Source organism: Balaenoptera borealis, assembly GCF_965194805.1.
Source record: "Balaenoptera borealis genome assembly, contig: HAP1_SCAFFOLD_947, whole genome shotgun sequence".
Lineage (NCBI taxonomy): Eukaryota > Metazoa > Chordata > Mammalia > Artiodactyla > Balaenopteridae > Balaenoptera > Balaenoptera borealis.
Genome location: NW_028123259.1, coordinates 48,390 through 59,037, shown reverse-complemented (window position 1 = coordinate 59,037; position 10,648 = coordinate 48,390).

The following is a 10,648-nucleotide window of genomic DNA, read 5'->3' as shown; positions in this document are numbered from 1 at the left end:
TTTGCGTTGTTTGGTTGCCTTTTGTCTGTTTTCCAGATGGGAAAACAGGAACAAGGGAAGTATAGGTTATTACTAGGTGGGGTTGAACAAGTGGAGCAGCAAACTGCAAAGCAGAAAGAAGAGGGACGTACTATAGAGGGATATGACTTCCATTCTCAAGGCGCCTGCATCCTGTGCAGGGAGACAGCCTAACATAAAATGTGCCTAACAACAAATATATTGACTTCTTACTAAAAATCTCCAGTTCATAGAACCGAGGGGTTTGTACCTTCTCCTTTAAAAGTGATAGTCCTGGGACTTCCCCGGTGGTCCCGTGGTGAAGACTCTGCGCTTCCAATGCAGCAGGCGTGGGTTCAATCCCTGGTTGGGGAGCTAAGATCCCACATGCTGCGCAGCCAAAGAAATTTTTGTCGAACGTTATACTCCTGTATTGTTGGCTTTAGTGGTTTAGATTTTGTTGTACTGTTAAGAAGATTTCAGTTTATTTACCGGGAACAAACAACACATAATGTAAAAATAGTTTCCCAGAAACGATTTCCATCATTCTCTTCCTCCCTTTCTCCCGCAGACTGGTGTTTCACCTTGACAAGTTCTCTGTCATTCCATAGGAAAGCTGTCTGGCTTGGAGGTTGCAATCCCAGGGAATTTTTCATCAGCGGGGAAGTCTCCATCACTACAGAGGAATCAAGGGAGAAGTCAGTCCCTGGTAAGTGAGATGCTCCCCCTAAACACCAACACAGCAGTCGTGTACCTTTCAAGGGGTTCAGGGGCAAGATGGGCAAGGCATTTCTACTAACTCTTCTTAAGGATCACGGACAGTGCCCTATGCTACGAGGTAAGCGGTGACTGCTGTAGTTCTTACTGGTGATCCTTTCCTGTCACTGATTCTCGGCTTTCTTTGTATTTCATAGGACTGTTGTCAGTCCAATACAAAATGAGTCTTATTTTTAAAAACCTGAAATGTTTTACAGAGCCTAGCATTCTCATATAGGGTCCTTTCCATTCTCCCCACTTTCCCGAGAGGCCAAGAACACTTCACACCATGAACTAGGAGAGGGGGTAGAGCCCTTTCTGATGAAATACATCAACAAAGACAGAGCCTTAGCCTGCTTGCTCTCTGGACAGGATCTCGGACCACAAGGTCTTCAATCCTGGTATAAATGAAGGAAGTGAGGACAGTTCAACTGGCACTCTGATAACAAGAGTTCGGAAACACCTTCCGAAGAGACTATAGCAGTAGATGAGGGAAGGGAGTGCTACAGTGTGGCAGTACAGGGGGAACGATCGGCTACAGCAGTGAAAAGTGTGGTACCGATTGGTGTGCTCTCGGGGTTCTTGTACATGTAGCATAGATGACCTCTACGGTGGCCCTCCCACCTTCCCACCTGCATTAGGTGTTCTTTTTTTTTGTAATTTATGTTTATGTATTTATTTACTGTTTGAACTTATTTATTCTACGTATTTATGTTTTTGGCTGCACTGGGTCTCTCATTGCTGTGCACGGGCTTTCTCTAGTTGGCGGCTAGCGGGGGCTACTCTCGGTTGCGGTGTGCGGGCATCTCATCGCGGTGGCTTCTCTTGTTGCGGAGCATGGGCTGTAGGCACGTGGGCTTCGGTAGTTGAGGCTCACGGGCTCTAGAATGCAGGCTCCGTCGTCGTGGCACATGCGCTTAGTTGCTGCACGGCATGTGGGATCTTCGCAGACCAGGGCTCGAACCCGTGTCCCCTGCATTGGCAGGCGCCACCAGGGAAGCCCTAGGTGTTCTCATATAGAGTCTAAAAACAGAGAGCACTGAGAGAAGGTAGTGGTTATTAAAGGCTCAGGATCTAAATTCTACCTGTCTCTACACCCCTTCCCAGCTGTCGATTTGACCCCATTTTTGAATGCTGACCTCATTGTTCAACTTTTCTCTGCCGTCTGTATACTCACCTTGAAAACTTGTTTCTGTGATGCGTTGAGCAGACACAGGGTGGCAGACTGCAGAGGTGGAAGCTGGTGGTCGGATATTTGTGGGCTGAATCTCCTTCAGTCCCATTCCCATTTCTGGTTGCCCAGAGGCCCTACTTCCTGTGTGTGACGCCGAGCCGTAGGATTGCGGGCAGGAGCCAAGTTCTCCATACAGTAAAGACCCCAGTGTGCCTTGGTTACAGTAATATACCTGGCTTCCTTCCTGGCAGGGAAGTGACAGGCGGCTATGCCCCTGCTTTGTTCGTGGGCCTCCTGATCCAGCAGTTCCCTTGGCTCTGCCCCTGTCGTCAGCTGCCCCTAGGATAACTCTGAGCCCTAGCCACTTCTCTGGTAGATTTCCCTATTCCCCCACTACAGTCACACCTGAATAAGGCAACTCAGACCTTTCAGAGATGTGTCCTGAACCTCTTGTTTTCTGAAATACCTATCTGGTGGTTGTGAGACTTAAGGCCAGCGTCCCCGAGAGACTTTTTCTATTTCTCCTAGTAAACCTAGACTCATCTTCTGTCACCTTCAACTCTACTCCAATTGTGTTCTTTCAACCCAGACCTCTGACCCTGCTTTTTACTTCTGCCATTTCATCCTCGCTCCTGCTTCCTTTCCTAAATCCATACGTCTCTTTTGGCCTTCCTAGCCCTGGGCCAAGTTCCTTCCTCTTTGCTCAGTTTTTACCCCTTTCCTTCATTCTCCCATCCAACTTTCAGTCCTTCCTTTCTCATGCCCCAGTTAGCAGCATCTGAAAATTCGAAAGGTTTGTTACTCGTCTATTAATTGTATTCCATTTACTTATTCAGTTCTATACCTGTCTTACCTGTGTATGGAAGAACAGCTGGTAGCCAAGGTGGCACCAAGAATCCTAGCAGCTCTCACTTGACGTATCCGTAGTAGTCGGCAATTTCCATTTCGTTTTCCCTCTCGGTGAAAAATTGCAGCTTGCCCGAAGAGGTGTATCTGGCAGCATTCTCCCGTTGTTGTTGAGCCCGCCTCTTCATGGCCTCTCGCTCTGGCCTCTGCTCTTGTTCGATGGGCTTTGACATGACTGGCTCAGGCACGTTGGGTTCCCTCCATGGAACTCGTTGCTTGCTGAAGTCTTGGAGTAGAAAGTGGGTTTGGAGCTTGGGTGGGGACTGGCGCTTATTCACAGCAGGGGGAACAGGCTCCCGCTGGAGAGGAGCGCCAGATGAAGTTTTGGAGGGTGCAGGCCTAGGAGCAGCAGACTGAGGGACACGAGGCTGGGTATGGTTGGGCCAAGCCGGTTGGGTTGGGTTGGTCACAGTTGGCTGAGCTGGTTTGGCGGGGCCTGGCAAAGAGGCAGGAGCTGGCTGGGATGAATTGGCTGCAGCAGGTTGAGCTGAGTCAGTAGAACCAGGCTGGGCACGGTAAGCCCCAGCAGGCCGATGTGAGGCCAGAGACTGTGGCCTCCGAGGAGCGGGTCGAGCTTGAGGCTTGTCCCAGGCAGAAAAAGGCAGAGGTATCAACTTGACCTTCCCAGGAGGAGGCCGCTCATACTGGGCTGGAGACGGACACTCTGTTTCAGCACTGCTGTCTGGTTTCTGGGCTTGGACTTGCGTTTTCTCAGGACCCTTCCCCTCACGTGGGGTATGCCGCCATGGCTGGATAGCTGGGGGTGGCTGGGGGTCTTTGGGGTTGCTTGACTTTCCCAAGAGCCGACAGGAAGAGAGCCCAGTTTTCGTCTCATTCTTCTTCCCCAGCGCATGAAGAACCTTCACAGACTCCAGCATGCGCACGCCAAGGGAGGTTCGAGGCTTTTGAAAGCTCTGTTGGAGAAGCTCAGTTTGGTGTTCCTTTCGCTTCGTGTGGGGGATTGCTGGCTTCTCTTCTGCCTTGACTTTGTTCCCTGACTGCTTGTTCTCCTCAGCCTTGTTTCTCCCTCTGGTCCTTTTGGTCTTTTCCTGCCCGTGGCTCTTAGTTTTGCTGATCTTTCTGGATGCAGCTTTCTGAGGTTTGCCTTGAGAGTGCTTGGCCGTGTTCACAGGAGCCCTGTCACTGACTGCAGCGTGGCATGTAACCACTTCTCCCCCTAACAGGCACTCTGGATTCTTTGGCTGGATTTTGGCCTTGGGAGCGCCACTGATAGGCTCAGAGGCTTTCTGTTTGTTCTTCCTGGGTTGATCAGAGGGAACCTTTATGACACTTGGCTTTTCCTGCACCTGATTCACCTTAATGGCTCTGGTGTCTTTAGCTTTGATCACGTTGGGACCTTGGGATTGATCAAGATCTTTCAAAGGATTAAAGAGCTGGGGAAGGTGAATATCCTCCGCCAGTGTAGTAATGTCTGCAAGACCACTGCTAGGTTCAATCCCATTTTCAAGTGTCCCTAGGTCCTGACGACTCCGGCTGTTCTCTCCCAGATCAGCATTTTCAGAACCAGGCTGCTCCTCTTGGCTGAGGGGATCGGTGCAGGCCAGCGGCTGGTGAATATCAGGGATTCCTAAAGGGAGTAGTGGAGGATCTTGGTTCTCTGTTGGGATCTGGTAGGCATCCAGAGGCTTTGAAAGCTTGGTTTTGATATCATCCACGTGCTTACTCTCTATTTGTCCCTGGCTTGGAGCTGGAGGCAGGGCCAGGAGACGCCTGGCACTCTGGACTGGAGCTGTCACTGAAATGTCCCCAAGTTCAGATGGTGGGTTACTCTCAAGTATGTGGCTGTTTCTGCTACTGCAGGACTTGGGGAGTTCTTGACTTTGTGTCACACAAAACGTCTGGCTTGGAGGTTGCAATCCCAGGGAATTTTTCATCACCAGGGGGGAGGTCTCCATCCCTACAAAGGGATCAAGGGAGAAGTCAGTCCCTGGTAAGTGAGATGCTCCCCCTAAACACCAACACAGCAGTCGTGTACCTTTCAAGGGGTTCAGGGGCAAGATGGGCAAGGCATTTCTACTAACTCTTCTTAAGGATCACGGACAGTGCCCTATGCTACGAGGTAAGCGGTGACTGTTGTAATTCTTACTGGTGAGCCTTTCCTGTCGCTGATTCTCGGCTCGCTTTGTATTTCATAGGACTGTTTATAAGTCCAATACAAAATGAGTCTTATTTTTAAAAACCTGAAATGTTTTACAAAGCCTAGCATTCTCATATAGGGTCCTTTCCATTCTCCCCACTTTCCCGAGAGGCCAAGAACACGTCACACCATGAACTAGGAGAGGGGGTAGAGCCCTTGCTGATGAAATACATCAACAAAGACAGAGTCTTAGCCTGCTTGCTCTCTGGACAGGATCTCGGACCACAAGGTCTTCAATCCTGGTATAAATGAAGGAAGTGAGGACAGTTCAACTGGCACTCTCATAACAAGAGTTCTGAAACACCTTCCGAAGAGACTATAGCAGTAGATGAGGGAAGGGAGTGCTACAGTGTGGCAGTACAGGGGGAACGATCGGCTACAGCAGTGAAAAGTGTGGTACCGATTGGTGTGCTCTCGGGGTTCTTGTACATGTAGCATAGATGACCTCTACAGTGGCCCTCCCACCTTCCCACCTGCATTAGGTGTTCTTTTTTTTGTAATTTATGTTTATGTATTTATTTACTGTTTGAACTTATTTATTCTACGTATTTATTTTTTTGGCTGCACTGGGTCTCTCATTGCTGTGCACGGGCTTTCTCTAGTTGGCGGCTAGCGGGGGCTACTCTTGGTTGCGGTGTGCGGGCTTCTCATCGCGGTGGCTTCTCTTTGTTGCGGAGCATGGGCTGTAGGCACGTGGGCTTCGGTAGTTGAGGCTCACGGGCTCTAGAATGCAGGCTCCGTCGTTGTGGCACATGCGCTTAGTTGCTGCACGGCATGTGGGATCTTCGCAGACCAGGGCTCGAACCCGTGTCCCCCGCATTGCATTGGCAGGCGGATTCTTAACCACGGCGCCACCAGGGAAGCCCTAGGTGTTCTCATAGAGAGTCTAAAAACAGAGGGCACTGAGCGAAGGTAGTGGTTATTAAAGGCTCAGGATCTAAATTCTACCTGCCTGTACACCCCTTCCCAGCTGTCGATTTGACCCCATTTTTGAGTGCCGACCTCATTCTTCAACTTTCTCTGGCGTTTGTTATACTCACCTTGAAAACTTGTTTCTGTGATGCGTTGAGCAGACACAGGGTGGCAGACTGCAGAGGTGGAAGCTGGTGGTCGGATATTTGTGGGCTGAATCTCCTTCAGTCCCATTCCCATTTCTGGTTGCCCAGAGGCCCGACTTCCTGTGTATGACGCCGAGCCGTAGGATTGCGGGCAGGAGCCAAGTTCTCCATACAGTAAAGACCCCAGTGTGCCTTGGTTATAGTAATATACCTGGCTTCCTTCCTGGCAGGGAAGTGGCAGGCGGCTCTGCCCCTGATTTGGAATCTGAGATGGTGTTCCCTGAGCAAGGCTGGCAGAAAGCGATGGATGTAGAGGGACCATGTTCTTGGCGTCTGAAGTTTTATCATACTGGGCTGCCAGAAACATGGAGGAGGCAGCTGTGTGGCGGTCAGTGAGTGCCAGAGTAAAGTCTCCGAGTGAAGAAGAATTCTTTTCAGTGCTTGCTGTGATGTCCCACTCAAGAACACCTGGATAGGAAGCAGCTGAAGTGGAGATCTGGCTGTGGTCAGTAACTCCAGATAACATAGTCGTGCTAGAATGTTGGTAAAGGTAGGCACTACCCATGAGTGTCTGGAAAGGGGTACCAGTAGCCGATGCCGAACTGACGGCAGGGGCAGAGACTCTGGAGAAGTTGCAGACACTTCGTGTTAGGGAAGTTGCATTGCTCACCACAGGAGGAGAATGCTGCAGAGAATTTAGAGTTCCAAGTAGAGATGGATGTTGGAAATTTTCTGTAAGAACAAGAGGGTCATGAAAAACTCAGGGAGGTTGAGAAATTCTCACTACGTTTGAGGAACGGCATCATCTGAAGGTTCTTGCTATCAGGACACCTCTACTATCACTACTTCCTGAGAAACCCAAAATCAGACAGTTAATGATGGCTGTAAGGACTGAGCAGTTTTCCACTCTTCTCTATTAACTGCCTGTGCTCCCATCTTGGGCACAGACGGGCAGAAGAGCCAAGTGGTGTGGTTCAGAGATTGTTCTCTAGGCTGGAAGCAACCTTCTCCCTGCCCTGTCTTTCCCTTCAGCCTGCACTCGTATTGACTTCTATGCTATTTCCTAGACTGGAAGCATTTTAGAACTAGGAGGCCCTTAGAGAACTTCGATGTTCTCAGTCTCATTTCGTGAGTAAGGAAACTGAGGCTCAGAGAGGTCGGGTTGACTTGTTCAAGTTCTCTCATTATGTTAGTATCATTACCAGGTTTCAGAACCTAAGTATCCTGACTTCCTTGCCAGGACTCCACTCTGAGCATGATACTGCCAGAAAGCAGGAGAAATAGAACTTATAATATAGGCATTTTTTTTGTCCATTAGAAAACAGTACGGCTATTACCATGGTCGTCTTCAGTGTCTCCCTTTGCTTGTGCAGTTCCCACGCTATTACCTAGAGGTGACGTACAGCTCAGTCCAACTGGTGAATTGAAAGAGTCATTTTTGCCCTCTTCAAGCCTGGTTTCTCATCCTACCTCAAAATGATTACCCGAAAGTGGATTTCTTAAGTGCTTTTGGAAAGGGAAAAGTTATCTGATTACTTCAGATTCCTCACCTATAAAGTGGTTATAACACCACCACCAATAATAATAGCAGTAATAATTAATAGATGAATAAGCTGATCTATTGCGTATGATTTATATGGAGGAAGATACAATAAGTTCTAGAAAGACAAAGAAAAATCATGACAAGCATATTACGTTAACGAAAAAGAAATCCATAGATATTAATGAAAACTGGGGTATGTGGCAAGTATCGAAGCCTAATGAATTTACTAACAAATGGCATTCTGTACTATCCATGCAATATTATGAAAGTGAATTTTGCCCACTCTATTTTAGTGAATACTATTAACCAGAAAACACGATGGAGGTGATAGAGGTGAATGAATTCCTAGCCAATGCATACAGACAGAGAAGGTATGTCAGTAAAAAATGCATAACAAGCAACAGAATGCAATAAATGTGCATGTATAGGTAGCCACAACACATATAGACAAGTATTTCAATGAAAACCGGTACGAAGCAGACAGCAAAATAATAAGTGTAAAAGAGTTTCATTATTGTGCTCCTTCATATTTTTACCCAGCAAGTAAGAGGTATTAAGCCTAGGAGAAATATATATTTCAATGAATATAGCTTATATAATAAGCAGAAAGGAAGCTTAAAATGTATCAGGAAGGTTTTTGGATTTATCCTAGAACTTAGATTAGAATCATCTTCAGCATCCAAGAAGATGGCATCCCAAAACCTCAAAAAACCATCATGCCTAGAATCCAATTAAAAAAGATTTTCAAATGTAAGAAAATCCACAGGACTCCACAATATGGTTTTCGATAAACGTGGATGTTTGTTTGTTTTGTTTCTTTGGCCGCGCCGCGTGGCCCTGGCCGTGAAAGCACCGAGTCCTAAGCACTGGACCGCCAGGGAATTCCCTAAGTGGGGGGAATTAGAGATGTGGGGCTTGACTTCTTCTTCTTCTTCTTCTTCTTCGGTAGCTAAGATCTACAAGCGAACGATGGCTGTTGATCAATGTGCTCTCTGTGTTAGGAAGGAAATAACTGTAAAAATGAAAAGCAGCCTTGCCTTAGAACCTACATATCACACCAAGGAAAATAGTCCTTCTGATTCAATTTAGAAGATATCACTTAAAATGTTGAATTGGTGAAATGTCTACCTAGTTTAAAAATTAGAAAGAATAAAACACTGAAAAGCAGCCCCCTAGATAACCACTGTGGTTGCTTGTTTATAGGAGGCATCATTTCTAAAACGTATTTCTAAAATGTTTATATTCAAAACTGTCAAGTGGCCAACTGTATTCAGAGAGGCAATAAAAGAAAGAAAACGGAGTATGACTTTTCTGATAAGCTGCCTTTCCCGGTGATCCCCTGTTCTGGCCTTACTTTCCTTCTTAAGTCTGTTAATGTAAGGGTTTGCTACCATCAACTTGGTTTTGCCCTGCTCTGAGCAGGTTTCCCTCTGTGCTGTTTCTGCTTTAATTGAAAATCTTTGGTTCCCATCAGCATTCCATTGCAAACTCCGTTTTTCTTGAGAGCTCCTCTATGCTTTCCCTCTTCATTCTTACATTTTCTCCCATCTCTTGGTGCCTGTTGGCCTGTGCTAATGAAAACCGTCCTAAACTTCCTTACGCTCGACTCTGTGCCTCCCTGTAGAGCCCAGTACTCTCCATCCTCTCTCCCTATTCTCTCTTTTCAACTAGTCGAAATCCTAGTGGAGGGAGACCATTAGAGATGAAACATCTTGGTATATATTGCTAGTTTTCTATGTCCCCTGGCTTTTCTGTGTTTCTGTTGAAACACTCTTGAGAAGTGTCTGATTTCGTTTTCTACATGGGTACCCTTTAAGGCTCAATACTGGAAAAGAAGGGGATCAGAGTGATCAACCCAATGTGGTATCCTAACGTAACAGTTAAGGAAAGCAACAGGCTTTGTGAGACAGCCAGTGATTTGTCCAAAGTCACACAGATAGTAAACGTCAAAGTCAAAAGTGAAATTAGGTCTCCAGACTTGTAGTTCAATACTTTCCCTCATTATTCCATGCTATTTTGAATCTCCTACTCAATTTAGGGGCAAAAGAAATCGAACGCAAAACTTTCCAAAGTTTCTTTTCTTACCTGACATGGTCAGAGAAGAGGAAGCATCCACTGCAGGTACAAGGGATGAGGAGACAACACTAGAGGATGTCTGAGTGGCTGCAGCTGAACGGCGCACGTGTCCAGTACAGAGGTCACTGGTTACTGGTCCAAACAGCTCCACGGAAACCCCAAGGCTCTACCAAGTGGTAGTAGGTTTGGGAGGAGAGTGATGTCACAAAGCAGGCAGTTGAAAGGTATGAGAGAGCCAATAGGGAGGTCCGATCCCCAACAGGAAGGCGGGCTTGGGTGAAGAGAGTGTAGGAGAGCTAAAACAACACCTGAGTTTCTGAGCTTTGGGGAGGAGGAAATCCTAGAAGACAGATTTACCTCCCCCAGGCTCTTCCATTAGGGAAATCATTGCAACATTTCTTACAGACGTTCATTAATACACTGAACTAAGAGTTACTTATATTCTACAGAGTATTCTATTTTATGTATCATATACTTAGAGCTATATAGATCTTATTTAATTAATAATCCTTAGGAAGGAAAGAGCCATCTAGTTTGAACTATTACAGTTGTTCTGAAATCAGATGTGTCTAATGAGTGAACTGATAGCAGCTTTTAAGGAGCCAAAGTAGGGATTAAGAAGCTCTCTTTGTAACTTGGTTCAAGAGTAGGGTGAAGTTTCTTGAGTGTACCTTGTGGAGAATGTTGTGGTCCAAGGCTCTTCTCTTTTAGTTTCTTCTCCTTGACTCCTACCTTCCTTGGGCTGGGCTAGGCTGGGGGCCAGGTTGGACTTGCGACTTAACATTTCTCTTCCGCTTTCTCTTTTTTTTTTTTCTTCCATTATGGGCATTGCTTCGAGGACAAGCCTTGATCTTGCATTGGACGTTACTTCCTGTCACCTTCCAGCAGCAGGAGTCTTCTTTTCAGTGCTTGATGCTTCACGAAATAGACTCTGCCCGTTGGCAGCAAATACCAGAGAGCTAGGAGACAGAGCTGGTTGC